The sequence below is a fragment of the Alligator sinensis genome, unplaced genomic scaffold (assembly GCF_000455745.1).
Source record: "Alligator sinensis unplaced genomic scaffold, ASM45574v1 scaffold939_1, whole genome shotgun sequence".
Classification (NCBI taxonomy): Eukaryota; Metazoa; Chordata; order Crocodylia; family Alligatoridae; genus Alligator; species Alligator sinensis.
In genome coordinates, this window is record NW_005841995.1 from 372,215 (window position 1) to 391,440 (window position 19,226).

General features: G+C 41.0%; 1 protein-coding gene across 2 annotated transcripts in view; it reads right to left on the bottom strand.

Annotated features, from left to right (window-relative positions):
• SPRED2 (sprouty related EVH1 domain containing 2) overlaps window positions 1–19,226 on the bottom strand; it is a 79,055-nt gene that overhangs the window by 49,783 nt on the left and 10,046 nt on the right. The window lies entirely within an intron of this gene.

The following is a 19,226-nucleotide window of genomic DNA, read 5'->3' on the forward strand; positions in this document are numbered from 1 at the left end:
GGGGGGGAAGTTAGGGGTGACCTCTCAGGTTGCCAGAATCTAAAATCATCAGGGCGTTTTACAATCAAATTCAACATTTTAAATTTCTATTTGGAAAGTCATCTGCAAGACATATAACATGCTCCTCTCAAGGAACAACAAACCAACCTTACAATATCTCACAGGAACATGGTCCTTTGAGATGAGGAACAAGCCATACAACAGGACTCCTTAGGAGAATGTAAGTGCTCTGTGGCACCATGATGCGGTACATAAGATCTTGCACAGCGTCCCATATTGACCTCAATATCAAGAAGACTGGAAGCAGAGTGATCTAAGAATCAGTTTGGATGCTTGATTAGATGAACCTATACACTAAGCACATCTTATATCTCATATCCAGACTTGAATGAATGCAGTCAAGGAAATCTGAAGACTCTTAACATTGCCAGACTTGTCTCACCACGTTACTGAAAGCAACAGAAGAACATAATTTAGTGTGCAAGTTCAATATTTACATCTGTCTGCATTTCCTATGAAGGCAAATAAACTGTAGTCCTTAAAAGTGGAGTTGATACATTATTGTTATTACTGGTTGGGGGGTGCCAGTACCTTAGTAAATGCATCCCAAAAAGGGACAACCCTTACTTTAGGGAGCTTACAATCCAAGGACAAAACATGTAGACAAGTAGACTGTTATCGTATGCTTCCATTTACTTCACAGTAAATGGTGTGGAAAACAGGAACTTTGGAACAAATCATTAGGTGGCTTGATGGCCCTCCTTGGTTGGTGGAGACCAATGAAGTAGTGCTGGATTTACAATGGGTTCAAGCTGCCATTTTCCTTTTTTGATTAGTTCCTGACTTTTCCAAGCCCTGCCTGCCAACCATTACAGCTCCAACTTTACAGAACTTAAACTGATTGGCACAGGAACCACCTAGTAGTCCCAAGCCAACATATGCACATTAAAAGCTATTAAGACACCAGCTGTAATACCACAGAGGCTTCTAATCAGTTAAAAGGCAGCACCACCCATTGCAATGACCTTTACATTTATGATGCAACTTGTGCACTCTTTGAAAGGGGGGGGGGAGGGGAAGAGCAGCGGGTGGTGATTGGGAACATAGCAGGGAAGAAAAGTGAAACAAGCCTCCTCCGCATGAATGTTAAAAAAAAAACGAAGAGGACAATCAGATCACAGGTCCAAACTGCAACTGATCATTTATTCAGCCTCCAAAAGCCGTGCTCCTTAACATGGCAGCTAAACCCATGTGGCATTCCTAGAGGATCTTTTAAAAGAAATATCATTATTCAGGCATAAGGCACGTTTTATTTTATTTTTTTATTTATTTATTTTAAAAGAGGCTCTCAGCATCTGAACAGTTTGACAGCGTTTCCAAGAGCTCAAGAACATAAGCAGTGCCATACTTGGTCTGCTAGGTTTGAACAGTGGCAGAAGTGGATGTTTTAGAGGGAGAACATTGAACAGATATATCTAGAGCAGAGGTGGCTAACCACTGGTATGTATGCCACAAGTGGAATAGGCATCTTCTGTATGTGGCAGATCAGGGAGGGAACAGGAAGCACCAAGTCAGATAGAGCAGGGAGAAAAAAAGACAGAGCAGCACCTCAGGCAGGGGAAAGGGATTGGATTTGCAGAGGGTGCAGGGATTACCTTGTGGCACTCCTGCCAAAAAGGGCAACTCCCCACTGATCTAGAGTGATGCAAGTAGATGAACCCATACACCAAGCACAGCTTATAAACCATACCCAGGCTTGAATGAATGCAGCATACCCTGTTCATTACCTCGCCCTAGCATCCACCATCATTGGTTTAGATGCCAGAGGATACATCTGACAAGAACAGTCCTTTCCCACCCGATGTCCAGAGAAGCAGCAGAAGCATTCTCTACTCCGTGTTTGATAAAGTGCTCTCTTATTTTTGAAGTGGTACCATGCATATTTTGTACTTCACTGTAAAGCATTGCTAGTGAATGTACAAGTTGCAGTTCTCTAAGGTACCCATATTTTAATGTCCAGTAAATCAACCAGCCTGTTTGCTTTGCTTAGTTACACAGCTCACCAAATGTTTGTTAAAAACAACATCCTGTTTATTTCATGTTTTCCTTTCCCTGGAAGAGCTTATTTTCCCCCTTTAAATAACTTCCAAAAAGCATTTAAAAATAAATCTTGTAGGTAATCCCAAATTACTATCCTCTAGAAACCAAACACTCCTTCATGGTTCTTTGCACCCAGTGGAATTTTACAGACCCAACCAACACGGTTTGTCTGAATATGGAGAAATAACGGAAATGCAGGAAATAAATAGGGTTTGAGATTTTAAATCTTTTCACTCCCTGCTTCCTCCCAAATAAAAGTCTCTCCATTTCAGCAACCCAACGGAAGAAACTCTGGTGCAGTAAAGATTTCCTGTAAATACTACAAAGAGTGTGGCGATTTGTGCAACATAAAAACCATTAACTAAAAGGCAGCCTCTTGGCTCACTCAGCACCATTTTGGTATGCTAATAGCAAAAGATAACAAATGATAGTGAGGGTATTTTTTTAAGATGCCCCCCTGAAGTCATGCTTGTTCTATGCTTCAACCAAAGGATTAGTAGGGAACAGGAAAACCTGGTAGAAAAACAGAGATTATTTTTCCCTTGCATCCCCTGGATCTGGGGAGGAGGGACCTCAAAAGCAATAAACATATCAGATATCTGTGCAACTGCTAAAGGCAGATGGGAAAGTTTATCTGGCAGAACCCAGAATATGGCTCATGTAGAAGCCTGAGCACTGAGGCTATAATTATGATAAAGGACTGGACAGATGCTCTGTACTTGCCCTGTAGATTCCAGGTAAGAACTTTTTTTCCGCAGGGAGATTTAAATACCCACTCGGACTTGGGAGATCCCCAGAAATGAAAATTTTATCAAGACTGACAAAGAGAATTCTAACACCTGAGACACTACTTCCAGCAGTATGAGTTAGCGGTCACATTGTCTATTGTGTAGTGGCACTGTTCTGATGAAACCTCCCCAGATCAATTCCTACTTGGATCCGTTTTCAACTTATGGGTGTTCAGGTTCCTTTCCTGAAGATGCATACAGAACAGCTTCAGAAGTACTATTTAACCTTTTAGCATGGCTTGCATTTCCTTTTAATGCACATTTGCAGAAGCAGGGTTTGAGCTCCCCTAAAATGTCACCATTACTTTTCCATTGGTCCTGTAAAAAGTCTTCTAACGTATTTCAATGTTGTTAGGAGCTGCTTTGCTTTATTTGCTTTCCACAAACAGAGCTACCTAGGGGAATGAGGAACACAAGTTACCACGAGGTAAAAAGGGTAGAGGATTTCTACATATCACCTGCCCTGCAGTAAATGTCCCAGAGTAAGTGAAAGCTAATTCACAACAGCTCAGGTCTTCCATCAGATTCCTTCAAGATTTAAACTTTTTGTTGTCTAATGCCCAAATGTTCCATTTTCTCAGATAAGTCTTTCTGCCCCATCATCATTGACAGGCTTCACATCTTTTTTTCTTGGTTAAAGAGGATGTACCTCCAGGTTTGAGCCCTCGCTACCCATTGTATTTACTTTCCACTCCTAAAGCAAGTCAAACAGCTTTCATTATCATATCTAAGCTGATATTTTAACCTATGTCTCTTATAACCTTTACTACCAGGCCTTCAATTATAGCCAACTGTTTAACAGCTGTTTTACTGGATGTTTCAATTCAACATCCACCCTGGGAAAAGAGGGACACTTTGCTAACTAGAACCGAAAGTTCTTGTTTTGAGCCACATTTTTGGAAGCGAGTAGGGTTGGACAGTTCCTGGCATCAACTAGGAATGCTCTACAAGCCTGATCCAAGTCCAATTATAAGCCAACCAGAGCTCTGATAGGTTTAATCAGGCCTGATACTTGGAGATGAAATGAAGCACAAAAACATCACTATGAGAAAAATCACACATCTGGCACAGGAATAAGGATGCCAATTAAACTACACCAAACTGTAGGATGAGGAAGACAGAAACAGTCTGAAGAAGGAGAACCACAACAGTAAGATTTAATTCAATGAATTTCTCTCTGCCTGCAAATAAGGTGAACAGGTATATTTGCTTAACGTGTTGCAAGTGACTAGACCCTAGTTACAGAAGCTAATATGGATTGTTTGCAGACCTCTGAGGTCCAGATTGATAAAATCTGGCCTTGAGGAACCAAAACAAAATAAAAGATCAATTTCAAAAGTAAACTCCCCACACACCATTGCATTCGCCTCCATGCTATTTCAGAGAATTGTAGAGCTCTACACACAGAGAACCATAAGAGCCTAAACTTCAGAGGGTTATGTTTTTTATGAAATTACATCTACTGCCCCCTCTGCCAAAGCTTCCTTTTTTTGCAAGGTGGGAAGCTTACTGAATTGATTCTCTAATACAGTGAGTTGCACTCCTGCTGGGGGCAGTGGTAGGAGGTCGGGTTTACACTGTACACTCCTTAGAGTAAACAGGGTCTCCTCCCAGGTTTAAGACACGGTATGCTCACTATTTCCAAACATACAGACTATTCTATGGGATCTGGGATGATCAATTATTCTTTGGCTTTGTGGCCAAGTCACTAGGGTGGGAGTTAAGATGACTAAGGTTCAGGTTCCCAATTCTGGTCATAAAATAAAATCTAAATTGCAGTTTGCTGAAAGTTTCTACCTCCAAGACTAAAATAAGCAATGCTTTTATATCCCGCGACGCTGTCAATAAGCAAGTGTGGAATGCTAAAATACTACAGTGACATCCATAAAAGAACCTCACACCTCATTAGCCTGCAAAGTGATTATTTTCTTCTTAATATAATTTTGTATGAATGTATCACATGTTGACTAGCTGCAACCAGTTAAATTCTCCATTGTTAAACAAAGCATGCATGAGCATAAGTTCAGAGTATCAAGAAATTTTAATCTATAGAAGAAAAATGAGATCTTCTACACAACAGCCTTTTACTATTATTGTGCTGCATTTGCTTTTAGAGAAATATAAATCAAGCATGTAAAAATATTTGATTAACTTCAGTTAATGGCATATTGATTACCATTAAGATTAGGTAAATGCAAGTCTTTCATAGTAAAGTAAACCACTAAGGAACCAGAAGTGGCTTTAATTCCTCCTATTTTATTGGCTTCTAAAAACTTTAAGAATGACCTAATTGTTGGGTTTATGGCCTATATGCTATCCAGTCTGTGAAATATATTCATAAGGACAAGTCGTTAGTTAATTGAAATATTTAGCTATTTTAACCATGATGATATGTCTTAAACAGTGTTAAAAGCTCTAGAAGAAAATCTCTCTTCAGATTATCCAGCTGTATGGCAGGATGCCAAGCCTTTCTATCACTGTTTCAAGGTTGTTAGCCCCACCCAGAACAAAAACCATAAGGACTAAAAGGTACTGTGAAAAACCACATGCTGTTTTTATTGGAAGGAAAATATAACCTGTTTAAAATGACAGCTCCTGGGTATACTTTTCTTTTGAACACTAGTAAGATTTTTTTGAAATAAAAAGGAGATAAACGAACAACACTGTAACAAGCAAATCATCACTACTAATAAATTACCAATATTGCAACTTTTTCTTAAAAAAAAAAAAAAAAATTTATGAAAAGACACGATGTACTGAGAGTACTTGCAATATAGAATACATTTTACTTTAAATTATCAAGGATACTGCAGAATTTCTTCTTAAAGTGTGAATGTGGTGGTTATTATACAACACCTACTTGTAGCTGTATCAGTTAAAATAACTATACCATAATGAAAACCAAGTAAGTAAAAAAAAAAAAACCCTAAATCCTGCTAAAGTGCCTACAGTGCATCTTGTGGTAATTCACTATCCAAGATTAATAATGAGGGTTTAATGTTGCTTTTGTCAGGTGGGTGAAAGATCTTCCCCTTCAGATTTGGGACTCAGGAAATAAGAGGCTTGAGTATTTTTCTAACTACTAGTCCCTATTATGAGAAGCCAGTTTCCTCCCTCCCTTTCCCCCAAGCCACTCAGCTCTATGTCTGTAAGGTCTGCTTCCCTTCACAGTTTGATTAATCTGCTATTTCTACCTCTCTTTCCCACACCCTACCCAATTTGACAGTGATTAGAATTTCATGACCCTGCTGAATTATTTTCTTCCTCAGCTGGTGACTTGGAAAAAAGCAAAAATAAAAAGGGAGAGATAAATTTGGGGTGAGATGGAAGGAATGCAAGTTGTTTGCAATCACGAACTCAACCTCTGGCACATGACCTATTTAGAGCTCTACAAAGGGCACACTTCAGACCTTTTTCTCTTTAATATAAAGCCTCGTTTTGAAATATTATCCTTGAAAGTTTGCTAAAATTTCTCCCCTAGCAGCTTTCTCTTTCTTCCATTTAGCAAACAGAATTTGCCCATTGTTTCAATGTTACTTCCACTGCTGGCTGTCACCAACCACTAAAAATTCTAATATCTATGATGTTACCACTGTCCTGGAAATGGGGTTTGTTATTTAAATGCATAGCCTCTCTGAGCTAGTTTTAGTTCAGAGGCAACTGAATATCAAGCAGAAGGAGTCCTTAAAACAAGTTCTCTCGTAGCAAGGGGTGGAAAGGACTCTTCCAATCTAATGGATTACCGTTTTAAAGGTACAGCCACTTTTGGGTCAATGCCCTTTTAAAAAGAAGGGTCATATTAAAAAAAACCAAACAAAACAAGCACCGTTTCCTCCAATTCCTGTTCCTCTCCACCACTTTTAAAAGACAAATCCTAGGATTACATTTGTAATTGCTAAGAAGTCTAGCTGAAGTTTAAAATGTACTTACTACTTTCCTTTAATCATTCATTAGACTTTTAACGTCTAAACTGCTTCCTCTGGAAGAGTTATTTCAAGTGTATCCTTTACAAGCTGGCAATTCTTTCCTACAAGTTATATTTGTATAACTGCTGTTCCTCAACATGAATACCAGAGCTAGCCATGTTCTCTATTTCTCCTCCACCCATCTCCTTTTTACATAAGATTTACAAGACTTCCCAGAAATCAGCATCGCAGAAATCACAGTACATTGCTCTACACTGAAGATTTGAGATGCAACTTTTTTCTCTACTCGCTTCCCTCTTTTGTAGGTTTCTCACAGGTAGAAAAAGCAGATTACATGATCAAAATATTTTTTCCTGAGTGTTTTGTCCATAAACACATTATATGTGGCTGCACGTGAGCTCAAGCTCAGAGAATGTTTTGCCCTAGCAGTACTCCTACAGTATACATAGGCTCTTTGACACTGTTGGCTCAGTTAGACTTTAAAGCAGGGGTGGGAAAATGCGGCCTGCGGGCCAGATGTGGCCCTCCAGGGCCATCCTATGCGGCCCGCGGGGCCCCTACAAAATTTAGAAAATTAATATTTAACTGCCCCTGGCTGCTGCGGCCCTTGATGGCTTGCCAAAACTCAGTAAGTGGCCCTCTGCCCAAAATAACTGCCTGCCCCTGCTTTAAAGTTATAAATGCTTAAAGTCCTTTATGGATATAATGCCTCTGGATTCTTGGGAAAACCTTCCTGCAATCAGAGGGGCCACTTGCAGCCAAAATGTCCCTGACAAGCCACTCTAAGTGTAGCTGACACTTCATCTCTCAATGGTAACAGGGGTTGTTTTGAGATGGCCATCCTGGCTCCATGGTTTTGATTTCCCTAGGATGACTGCATAATGCAGTGGAGAACCTTCCCTTTAAGGAGGCAAAACTTTTCAGCTCCAACACAGACAAGGCACTGCACACCTTAAAGGACAAGGCCACACTCCACTTCTAAGGTGTTTGATACACTTGCCTCAAAGAGAAAGCATAGACACCAATCCTATCCCACTCACAAAGCACACCATTAATACATCTTCTGCTCACCTTTTATGTGCTGCCCCCCAGAACCTTGTGAGGAAGCAACAAAGGTTTCACAAGAGAAAAAACCCACTTCCAGCAACATCCGCTTCAACTCACCATTCCCAAGCAATAGGCCAAGTGTTGGTTGGAATGGTTGACAGATGCACTCTACTCTCTGGGGTACCATCCCCCTCCCCCCACAACCCACATGTACACACTTTCCCTTTGGCCTGTTTCTAGTATGCCTGGACCTACGATCACAATAGACCAATGGGTCCTTGATACCATGGAGTTCATACCTTGCCCCCATTCATTCTTATAATCACCCCTTTTTAGGGACCAAACCAAGTCCACTACCAAATGTTTTTTCCGTTTGGACTGCGTGTCGGACCAAACTTACGATAAGAATACATTTTATGGGGATGTTACTCCCTTTCAGTTTATATCCAACTTTTATTCACTTCAAAAATTGGTTGTCCCAGCTTTCTTTATGGTCAGCCTAGGTATAACCAACCTAAACCCTCCCCCCTGCCCAAGATTTCTCATTCTTTGGGCAAAGACCCAATATTTTCTTTGGAAGGACAAAGAGCCCTTTAAATCAGACTCAGAGACTGAGCACTTTGGGACTGCTGATAATATTATTGATTAGGCAGTAACAAAAAAAGCACACCTACTACATTTTAGTATAAACATGACATGAAAATGGTCAAGATATGAAAACGTTAAAAAAAAAGAAAAGGAGGTGTGGTACATTTCAAAACACAATTATAGCTTGTGAGAGTGAGGCTGCCTATATATATGAAAAGCAAGTAGTTTGAAAGTTTGTAGTTCTATTTGTGCTCATGTCTGCATCAACATCCTGAATGTATTTGAGATATTCTTTCTATAAATGTTATCCTAACAGCATCATTTGTGATATTTCAGACTAACCAAATCTTAAGTCTGAAAACAATATGGTTTGCAAGTGCCACACAAAGGCAGAGAGGATGTGCTACTAGAATTGTAATTTTTCTTTTAGCCAAACCAAACAGAAAAAGAGTACGAACTGACCTTAAAAATGACTCAATCAAGTAACAAGCGAAGTGATTTGGTCCACTGATACTGACAAAATGCTTTACTACAGAGGTTTCCAAACTGTAGTACATGTACCCCTGGGGGTATGCAAGACATCTCTGGGGGGGTACTCGAGAGAAACTGTGTAATGGCGGATCTAATTTTCATAATAACTGGCACTTAAGGGGTTAAAAATATAAAATGTATACTGGTAGGGTAGGTGGGCAACTGGTAAATCTGGAAGGGGTCATGCAATAAGGAAGAGTTTGGGAACCTTTGCACTAGTACATGTCCAGCAACATTTTACACAAAGATTTTCTTAAATAATACCTTATAACTTCTGTAGCAAATAACTTTTTCCCCCCCTACAGAGCTCCCTGGTTCTTCATACTTACTCTACCCCAAACTTTCCTTCAAGCTCTGACACCAATTCTCTCTCCAAACTTTCATTCAGCTCCATGACAATGCCCAGCTCTAATTAGTTTTGGGGGGTTTTTAACCTGAATTTTGTTGCATTTGCAGTACGTTTATTTGTAAGCCAACAGATAGATTCCCCAACTTGCATGATACTTTCTTCCTGAGCTGCTTTACTCCAAACAAAGTTCCAAACACTTGAGTTTAGCTCATAGTCTTTTTCCTCAGGGTGGGTTTTCACAACAAACAGAAGATGCAGAAAAGCTTGAATGAAAGAGTTCTTGCTACTTCATTGGCTTTCCCCATAGAATCCTCTGTAAGCAACTCAATAGAGACTTATTTTGGGTTTTCACTGTGGGTCTCTCTCCTGCCTCACGTTCCATCTTCCTCCTGACCATATGCTTGTTCCTAGTCATTTGTCTGGAGATTACATAAGATGCATACTGACTTTTAAGCAGCCTGTCAGGAAGGCACTCCCACTATGGTGCTTTATACAAAGCACCATGAGTTACAGTGCAGGTGAACCCAACAAGCGTTTGCCTGTTGGGGGTAGGGGGGGGGACTCTAAGCCTGCCTGCATTGGCCCAGGCCAGCAGGTAGGGACACTCCAGCAGCCTCCCAAGAAGCTACTGGACCACTGCTCTCCCCAGGTCTGCCTTAAAGCACCCCTGGTCTGATACTACATCAGATGAGGGATACATTTTTATGTGATCTGCCATTTTAAAAGTGCTCTGCAGCTTTGTTGTTTTATGGCTACAGAGAACTTTTAGGGGCCTCATAGTACAAAAACGTAACTTCTGTACATACCCAAAGAAACTCAGACTCCAGATGACTGGAGCCCTGGTATGCATGTATGTGCTTCAATGCTTCATGTACTTTTAAATCTCTACCCTAAAAAAGAATTGCATAGGGTTTGCAAATAGTAAGGTTCCAAACATTAATGTTTCTCAGTATCTTTTCAGATGACTGAGCATAGCTGTAGTTGTGATTAACAACTGGGGTCACTGGGGTGGTCTACAGCATTTGGGCACAGTCTTACTGAGAGGGACTGTCACAGACTAAAGAGAGGGTCCTGCCACTGATCCTTTGAGACTTGGCCTGTCAAGAAGACCCACGGGGGAATAAATATGCTTGTCCACCCTTCTAAACATCAAGGATTGGAGGGATGAAAGAGGTCTGTGACTCCCTGAGAGAAAAACAGTTTCCAGGCTCATAAATTTAATGCATCTCCCCAGACAATTGGGGATATAGCTTGAAAGACTGGTGATAGGAAAGGCTACATCTCCAAACTACTGCTGACAAGTACTCTGCAAAGGCGAAGTAGCAGACATAAATCTTGCCCTGAAAGGATTTCCTAGAAAGGACCTGTGACAGCACAAGGCAGAAGGGGTCTCTTTGTTTAAAATGACTGATGCAGGGGGCTGGGGACTTGTACATGGGTCTGAGCACTTACCCACTAAGCTGTGTTACGCGAGGGTGACCAGCAGTAGTAAATGCTGAGCTTTTCTGCTGCTTGAATCAAGATAGCCCCTGGTGCAAACTGGATTGTTGCAAAAGGGTCTGCATTTTACCTTGTCCATCATGTTGCACTCTGTGGAGGTGAGCAAAAAGTTTCAAGCTGCTGGAAAGAGGACGAACAGCTGTCACCCAAGCAGCACTGCTGCACTCTGCTCTAATGATTCTGGAACAGACCTGGAAAAATTATCTTTTTGGTTCGGATTTCATTTTTCTGCTTTGTAGCAGGAAGCAAGCCTGGAACTGCCTGCTTGCATCTGTAAAAGATGCAACAAAAACTTGCCAGGTCTTCAGAAGCTGGGCCAGACCCCTTCCAGCTAATGACAGATAGGTCTTGTTTTGCTTCCAAAGCTGTAAATAAGCTAGAGACAGGCTGACAAAAATCTTAGTAGGAGAGAAAAATGTTTTTGAAGGAAAAAACAAACAAACAAGGACTCTAGAAGCAATCATTCACCAGGGTGAGAAGATATTGAAAATGCACATCTTAAAACAGGTATTTAAATAAGCCCTTAAATGAAAAAGGAAGGAATTAAACCTTTAAAACAAAGGGTTTTTTTCCCCTAATGTTTGTTAAACATTTGAGTTACAAAACAAGTTTTAAATAGCTTCAGGGAAAAACAATAAATTTTAGTCAATTTCTCTTGATTAATATTTTCTAATCCTACAGGTTTACCAGAAATCTGGAGTTTTAAAGAAAAAAAAAAAAGGGGGGGAGAATTTTTAGCCTCAAAACATTTCATATAACATACACAAAAGCCAAGAGAGAACTGCTTCTGCCTCAAGATTTTAACTACTTTGATGAGAAATTTAAGTATTTTAGTGACTGTGCTGACAAAGACTAATCGAAATGGCTCCACTAGCCCTCCCAATTCCATACACTGCACCAGTGAACTTGTGAAATGCCCTAGAATGCACTGCTTCTGAGAATTATGCCAGAAATGATGGAATAAATGTTTAGAGTGTACTGTATCTGAAATAATTCAGGTTATTGAGGACAGAGGACAAATTGGCAAGACTGCTCAGGAATGGTCTGTGCTGGGAGATGTTTGCATTGATGTAGTTACAACATTGTAAAGCTCTAATGAAGACCTGATGCCCTCATGCAGTTTACCTTGATGGTACATAGCTAAGATGGATACACTGATCCATTTGGGTTTAAGATGGTGAAGCAAAGTCAGTTCACCTGCAAATAGTTCAGTTCTCTAGAGCACAAGCTTCTCTGTTCTCTTCCTTGCTTCATGTCTCTTATCAAGAACACAAACTGTTATGAAACAGCTATATCTGGGGAGTCAGGATTTCAGAAGGCAGTATACTACCTTAATGACTGCAGTTCACAGAGCTGGCATCTGGCTTTAAAACAACCATCTAAATTGCACTCAGCAGAAGAATGTTATCGTATCAGAGGTTAAAGGTGGAGAGCATTTATTGAGAACCGACAAAGAGAGGGTTGGACTCAATGAAGAGACGAATCAGTAAAGCTCCATTCAGGTCCTTTGGTAATTCTGTTTCATTCATCCTGTGCACTAAGATGATGTAAATGTTACAGGAGAGAACCAGATTGACTCCAGTATTTTAGTAAAAGCACATTTGCCTGGATGACCAGCATTACTATTTTTCCATTTGCTTGGAAGAGCAAAATTCACCACCACAGAGATGAAATCTATTCTCAACTATTCATAGGGAGAAGTTTAATATAGCTTTTCCCATGATTTTTCCACCTGCCATGTTCTTCCTATACAAGTCAAAACCCAGTGTTGGCTGCGTACCAGTTAAACCTCTGTTTTGAAGAAGCAGCTTTCACGTTCCTGAGGTACACTGTTTCTCCTACTGTGAACATTTTAGCCTAAGGCTTGGCCTATGCTTAAATTCTGCTGGCATGGCTATATCGGGTAGTGGTGTGGAGAAAAAAAAGTAACACTCCCTTTGAGTATAGCCACATCAGCCAGAAACCCTTACGTAGAGGCAGTCCTACTGGCCAAGTAGTCAGTCCTTTGGATAGCAGAGCTTACTCCATTCAAAGTTAAACTACAGATACAAGGTAAACAACTCCTGCTGGTCTGAGCAGTCTATTCACTAGCAGAGTTTGCTGGTACAGCTCATGACAGTGTAACTACCCTGGCAAATCCCCTTAACGTACAAGTCAAGAGCTGTGGCTTTCAAAAAAACTGCAAATTCACTTTCTGGGACAATTAGAAAAATCAATTCAGAAATCCAGATTCTAAGGATTTCAAGGACTTCCTGAGAAACTGATTTTGTTATACAAGGCTAGAATTTTACATAAAAAGCGTCTAGACCTTCTGGTTCTGAAGATATCTTTCTAAATATAGCCAGTTTTGTTACATAAGTAGACAGATTGAAACAATACTGCAGATATGAACTACTTAATTGCTGATCATGGTATTGAAAAATCCCGGTAATGTCTTCACTGAATTTGGGCTGGCTATATAGCAATATTTGCTGTCGTGCATATTAAAATGTTGAATTTGTACAGTGAGAGTTGTTAAGAAATATTTAGGATCTTCTAGAAGACAGATTTAAGACTGAATACCTGCCATTTGCTCTTCAATGCTGCAGTACCAGGAAACGGAGAGAGCAAATGGACTAAACTGAACAGCAAAGGAACTGATTCAGTGCTTGGATGACTTTAAGACATGTCCATAATCTATAAATGGACTCAGAATAGTAGAAGGGACAGCAGCTAGACAATGGGTGGGCAATTATTTTGGCTGGAGGACTACTTAAGGAGTTTTGCTGAGCTCAAGAGGGCCAAAGGGCGGGAGGAGGTGGCGGGGTGCTGACCCTGCCTCAACCCCCTATGGCAGTTTACATCGCCCAGGGAGGGGGTGGCCTGGGGAAATGCCAATTTATCCTTATCTGGCTCATCTGTCCCGCACCCACAGCTGGATCACTGGATGGAGTAGGTGGGTCCCAGCGCCCATCGGAGGGATGAACAGGGAGCAGATCATGGCTCTGTCCCAGGCTCAGGCTTCCTGCTATAACCACCCATCTGTCCCACTTCCCTATCCCAAGATAAGCATACCCTGCCTACGGGGGTCTTAGGCTAGTCTCCATGGAGACCTTGCCCATCCAACTCCATCTGGCACACTTGGCAGTGGTGTGGGGCAAACAGGGTCCAGTGGTGGCAGGGCACACACCTGCTCCCAGGTGGTGGTGAAGGGGCTGCCAGGAAGCCAAGTGTGGCCACACTGCCACCTCCATCCTGCTGCCCACCCTCTGGACTACAGCTCCTACCATGCCAAAAAGCCACTTTGAGGATAGAGACGGCTGCTCCAGGCAGCACCTCCACACCTGGTGGAACTGGCCTTACGCACTATGGCCAGGTCTACCCCCTATGCCTGAGCCAAGTGGGGCTAAGGGATCTGCCGCCAGCCAGATTATATCACTTGGTGGACCAGATGCAGCCTGTGGGCTGGATTTGCCCACCCCTAGGCTAGATGGCTAAGTGAGAGGTGCATTACACATGGACAGAGAAATATTTTTAAACATTGTAAGAAGCTCATTTTCAGTGCAGTATTTTTACTCATCCATATTGTCAGTTTAGACTCGGATATTTGAAATTCTCAATCTTGCTAGGTCTCCTTCTAGATGGGCGATATTCATTGTTTACTTCAGTGTTGATCTTAAGACATGCAAACATTTTAAGACTCATTACAGGTCATTTAACATATTGTAATTTTTTAATATCAATTTTAAGTACAGGTGCACTGATAGAGATTTTGGGGGCCAATACCGATAGCCAATTTTTAAGGAGACATATCAGCCAATACTGATCCGATTTACGGTACAGCTGCGTGCAGCTGATAAGTCAGTTGTGGTAGAAGGGGAGGGGGAAGGGAAGGGGCGTGGGGGCACAGATCAAGGCCCTGCAGTGAAGGAGGGAATGGGGCTGGGGCAGGCGTTGCTCAGGCAAGGTGGGGCAGGGCACAGGACAGAGCTGCAGCTTGTCCAGGGTGTGTGCGTGTGGGGGGCTACAGTGAAATTTGCGGTGGTTGCAGTCCTCCCCCCCCCATAGCCTCCCTCTCAGCGCAGCTCTGAGTGCAGCCCCCACGTGCCAGGAAGATCTGCACCTCCATGCCCCTTCCCTCCTCATCCACCACAACAGACTTACCAGCTGCACATAGCTTTCCAAGCAGCCTACGTGCACGTGCATTTAATCGGCCCAATTATTGGCCACATCAGGCCGATTTCTGATACAATCAATTTTCTTTATATTGGTGCCAATCCGATATCACACTGATGTATCAGTGCACCTCTAATTTTAAGCAGCAGTTTTAAAGCAAATTTTGAGCCATTCTCACTTAAGCTTCTTTCAGGGTAGGTGGTAACCATGGTGTGCTATATATTTACCAACTTCTTAAATCATTTAAACTGTCCAATTATTTAGTTAATCATTTCCAGTTTTATATAAAACTTTCTGGAAAACATACTCAAACAGTGGCAAAGACCAGTTTTCTTATAAGTAAATAATTTTGAATGCTTTATCCTATTTGACATTAATAATGCAATGGTAATTGCAAACAGAACATCAGAATTGCCCTTTATTGGCTCAGACCATAGGTCCATCTTGCCCAGTATCCTGCATCTCACAGTGCCACAGGGTGGATGCTGAAAGGGAGAGTGAACTGGGTATAGCCAGGGTCTCTCCCGGACTGTTCCTCTCTCACTGGCAGCCTCCAGCATTCAAGGTCTAGGAAGTTCTAAGTCAGAAGCTGTACCCCTAACTCCCATACTCAATAGCTACTGATGCCTCTTTCCTCCAATAATCTGTCCAGTCCCTTTCTGAATATTGCTAAACTGTCAGCTTCCACAACATCTGGTGGCAATGAGATCCAAGCTTTAATTACACACTGCGTGAGAAAGAACTTCCTTTTGTTAGTTTTAAATTTACTACCTACTTGTTTCATTCTGTGACCCCTAGTTCTTGTATTGTGTGAGAGAGTAAATAATAAATCCCCATTTACTTTCTTTTCACCTTTTAGTATGTTGTCTATCCTTATCATGTCCTCTCCCCCCGCCCCCCCAATGTCTCTCTTCTAAATTGAATAGGCTCTCTCTTTACATGGAAGCCCCTCCATGCTGCTAATCACCCTTGTTGCCCTTCTCTGTACCTTCTCTAATTCTTCCATAACAACAACAAAAATGCCTACTGAAGCCTCCAATAATATCTAAGAACACTATGGATTTGGATATAGAATCCTCACAGATTTCAACAACCTCCCTCCTACCACTTTCTATTGCTCGTTATTATTATGGTTTGTTTTAATTAGCAAGTTACTGCATGACAGATGGCATGCATTTCAAGTCATATACAAGATAAATGAACTGGGCTTGTTTGGTACATCCAGACCCGTAAACAGGAAATTTGTTCAAAGAACTGCATCTTGGACCCCACTTTCCTTTTTAAAGCAAGCACAGCTAAATTTCATTCTGATTTTTTGGAGTACCTATTGGTCATAAACATTCCAGAGTATTGCTCTGACTAAAGGATGCAACCAACACAGTTTGACCAAATAATTATTGGCAACATAATTAATGCTAGCTAGAATTTAAAGGGTTTTGTTTTTTTTTTAAACTCATCATTAAGGGAAGTACTGGGATAACTGTTATTCCAGTTTAACAACTGGGAAAACAGAGACATAGACATGCAAAAGTTCCTTACCCCTACAACCACGCTGCAGTAGAATAGTCGGATGCAAAACCTCCCAGACCTGTGCCACACCCCTTCAATCCCAGTTTTACCAGTTATCATATATACTAGTTTTACCACAGGCAATGGGAACAAAAATTCATCAGGCCAGCCAGACATCAAATATCTCATTATTCCCTACAACATTTAGTTTCAGGGATATAAGCTACAGGTCCCAAGCCAGGTATTATTAGTTAATCTGGAAAGGGAAATTTATGCAATCCATGCCTGCTTCCAACATTCCATATGTTAAAATATTTAGATGGCTGAAAAAGGAGTGGTATGCAGAGTTTTGAAATCCACAAAACAGCAATTCACACAATATTTTAGAGCATGCAAAAAATCCACCCCCCTCCTCCATTCAGCTCCATTTTGGTGACTGGATCCATCATTTCAATGTGAAGCCCATTGCGATATTACAAGCTGACTTGTAAAAATATTTTGCAGATACAAAAAAGCCTATTTCAATAATATAGCACAAGTTCAATCTGGTTCACAAAAAGAAGGGTGTATATGAGGATATAATCACCATTTCATTAAATTTTTTGGCTAGGTAAATGCATTTAAAAAAATGCTCCTATGCATAAAAAAAAAATTACATTCTTAAACCATACAAACATTATATCATACACAATTCAGTTCTCCCTCGGACTCTTCCTAATTCCCCTCGCCCAAAAACTGCTGGCCATAAAGGGGAAGCATCCACCAGGACAAGTTGTTTCCTAGGCAGCATCTATTTTCTTCCCTCTCAGCACTTTATGAAAGGTTGCACATTAGAGGATTGATATTACTTCACCAAAACTGACATGTGAAACATATGGGAAAACACTCTCCACAGACTAAATCATACAATATTTACTTACAAATTATATACATATTTAAAGGGAGAGATGCAGAAGGAAGCATGAAAACGAAATCGTATCAGCAAGAGAATATACATACCTGCAGGGAGATGCCATTTCTTCTACATTTTATACCCAGAGTGCTCTGTTTTACCATTATTGCCACTATAAACCTTCTGATAAAATAGATAGTCTTTTGCTGACCTGAGTACCAGCTGGTTGCCTGTAAAGTGGCTTCCCCTCCCCGTGTATGATTCAGCCTCCTTGACAAATATACTGCATTGTATGAGATGAGTCATCAGAAGGTTATTCTGCATATTACGGGCCTGTTGTATCATTACTCATATTCAACATCCTCCTTCTCAGAATGGAAGTACACTGAACTGACCAAAGATCTCCACCCCCCCCATGCTAACCTAAGTAAATACTGCCTTTAAAATAATTATTTAACTACCATAAATTAGTAACTCGAAGATTGCTCACAAAAAACACTCCGCTAAAATTATAAGTTGCACAGTATCCTCAGAATTATGATCAGTGGACTACGTAAAGTTACAAGCAGGTTCAAAGTTGAAAGCTGGTACAACCTCCTGAGTGATCCCTGGTTGCACTTCGTACAGCATTAAACTGCTAGTACAATATTCAAATTGTGCCATGTTAGTCCAGACAACTTGACATTTCTGTAAGCAGCAACCCCTAGCTCTCTATAAGGTTGTCTGCATTACAATCCATAATCATGATTTAGACACTTGTTAATTAACAGAACTACAAGCACAGGGCATCTATACACATGCTAGAAATGACAGGTGGAATCATTAACAACATTGCCTTATTTTCTAGCAAAGACAACTTTAGCTATATTCCAAAGACCTCCTAAGGACACAGATAGCATGAGAAACATTTTAAACTTAGTTATACTGCAGTCACCTAGCAGTACCCCATTTTTGGTGATTTATCTTTAAAGACTGAGGTGACAGCATATTACAAAGTTAGAGAAGTTGATGCTTTTCAGGGACTCGAGCAAGGTGGCAGTACAGTCACACTTAGATGTTTAATAGATAGAATTGAATCTGAATTCAGCTAGTCTCTGTAACCCACGATACTACACTGTTCACTGGTGAAAAGAGCAAGATGCTGCGAAATTGGAGTAAGCTACCACACCTGTAGTGCAGTCTAGGAATATCCACAAAGAAGCTAGCATGGAAGAAGTGGTGCTATCACACATTAGATTATTGTGGACTTATAGATTTATGGCTTGTCTCTGAGGAAAAAAAAAAAAAAAATCAACAAAAGAATGAAACCAATGTAGCATATGAATTTTATTTAACAGACAGTTTCCAAAGTTTCTGTGGAAAAAGCTATAACACATTATTAAGCAGTAATCCACAGCGTAAGTGGTCATTAGGGCTGTGCGAAACACCATAGTTTCATTTTGACGTCTGTTTTGCTGTTTCAATGTTTCACCCATAGGCTATAATGGGGAATCATGAAAATGCCTCAAACGTTGTCATTTGTTCCCTGATTTGGATGCAAATTGCAGGGACTGTAGTCTCTTCTGAAGGCATGAAACCTGCCAAGTTTCAAGGAGATAGGTGCAGAGGTTTCTCAGAAACTGCACCTCAAGGTCTTGAAAGCAAAATTTGCCAGCAGCAGCAGCCTCCTGTCATCTGGCGCACAGATCTGGGGGCTTGTACCCCTGGGAGTGCTGCGGGGCTGAGCTGGACTCCTCTTGGAGGTGTGGGCCTCCAGATTTGCACCAGATTCATAGATGCTAGGGTTGGAAGGGACCTCAATAGATCATCGAGTCCGACCCCCTGCATAGGCAGGAAAGAGT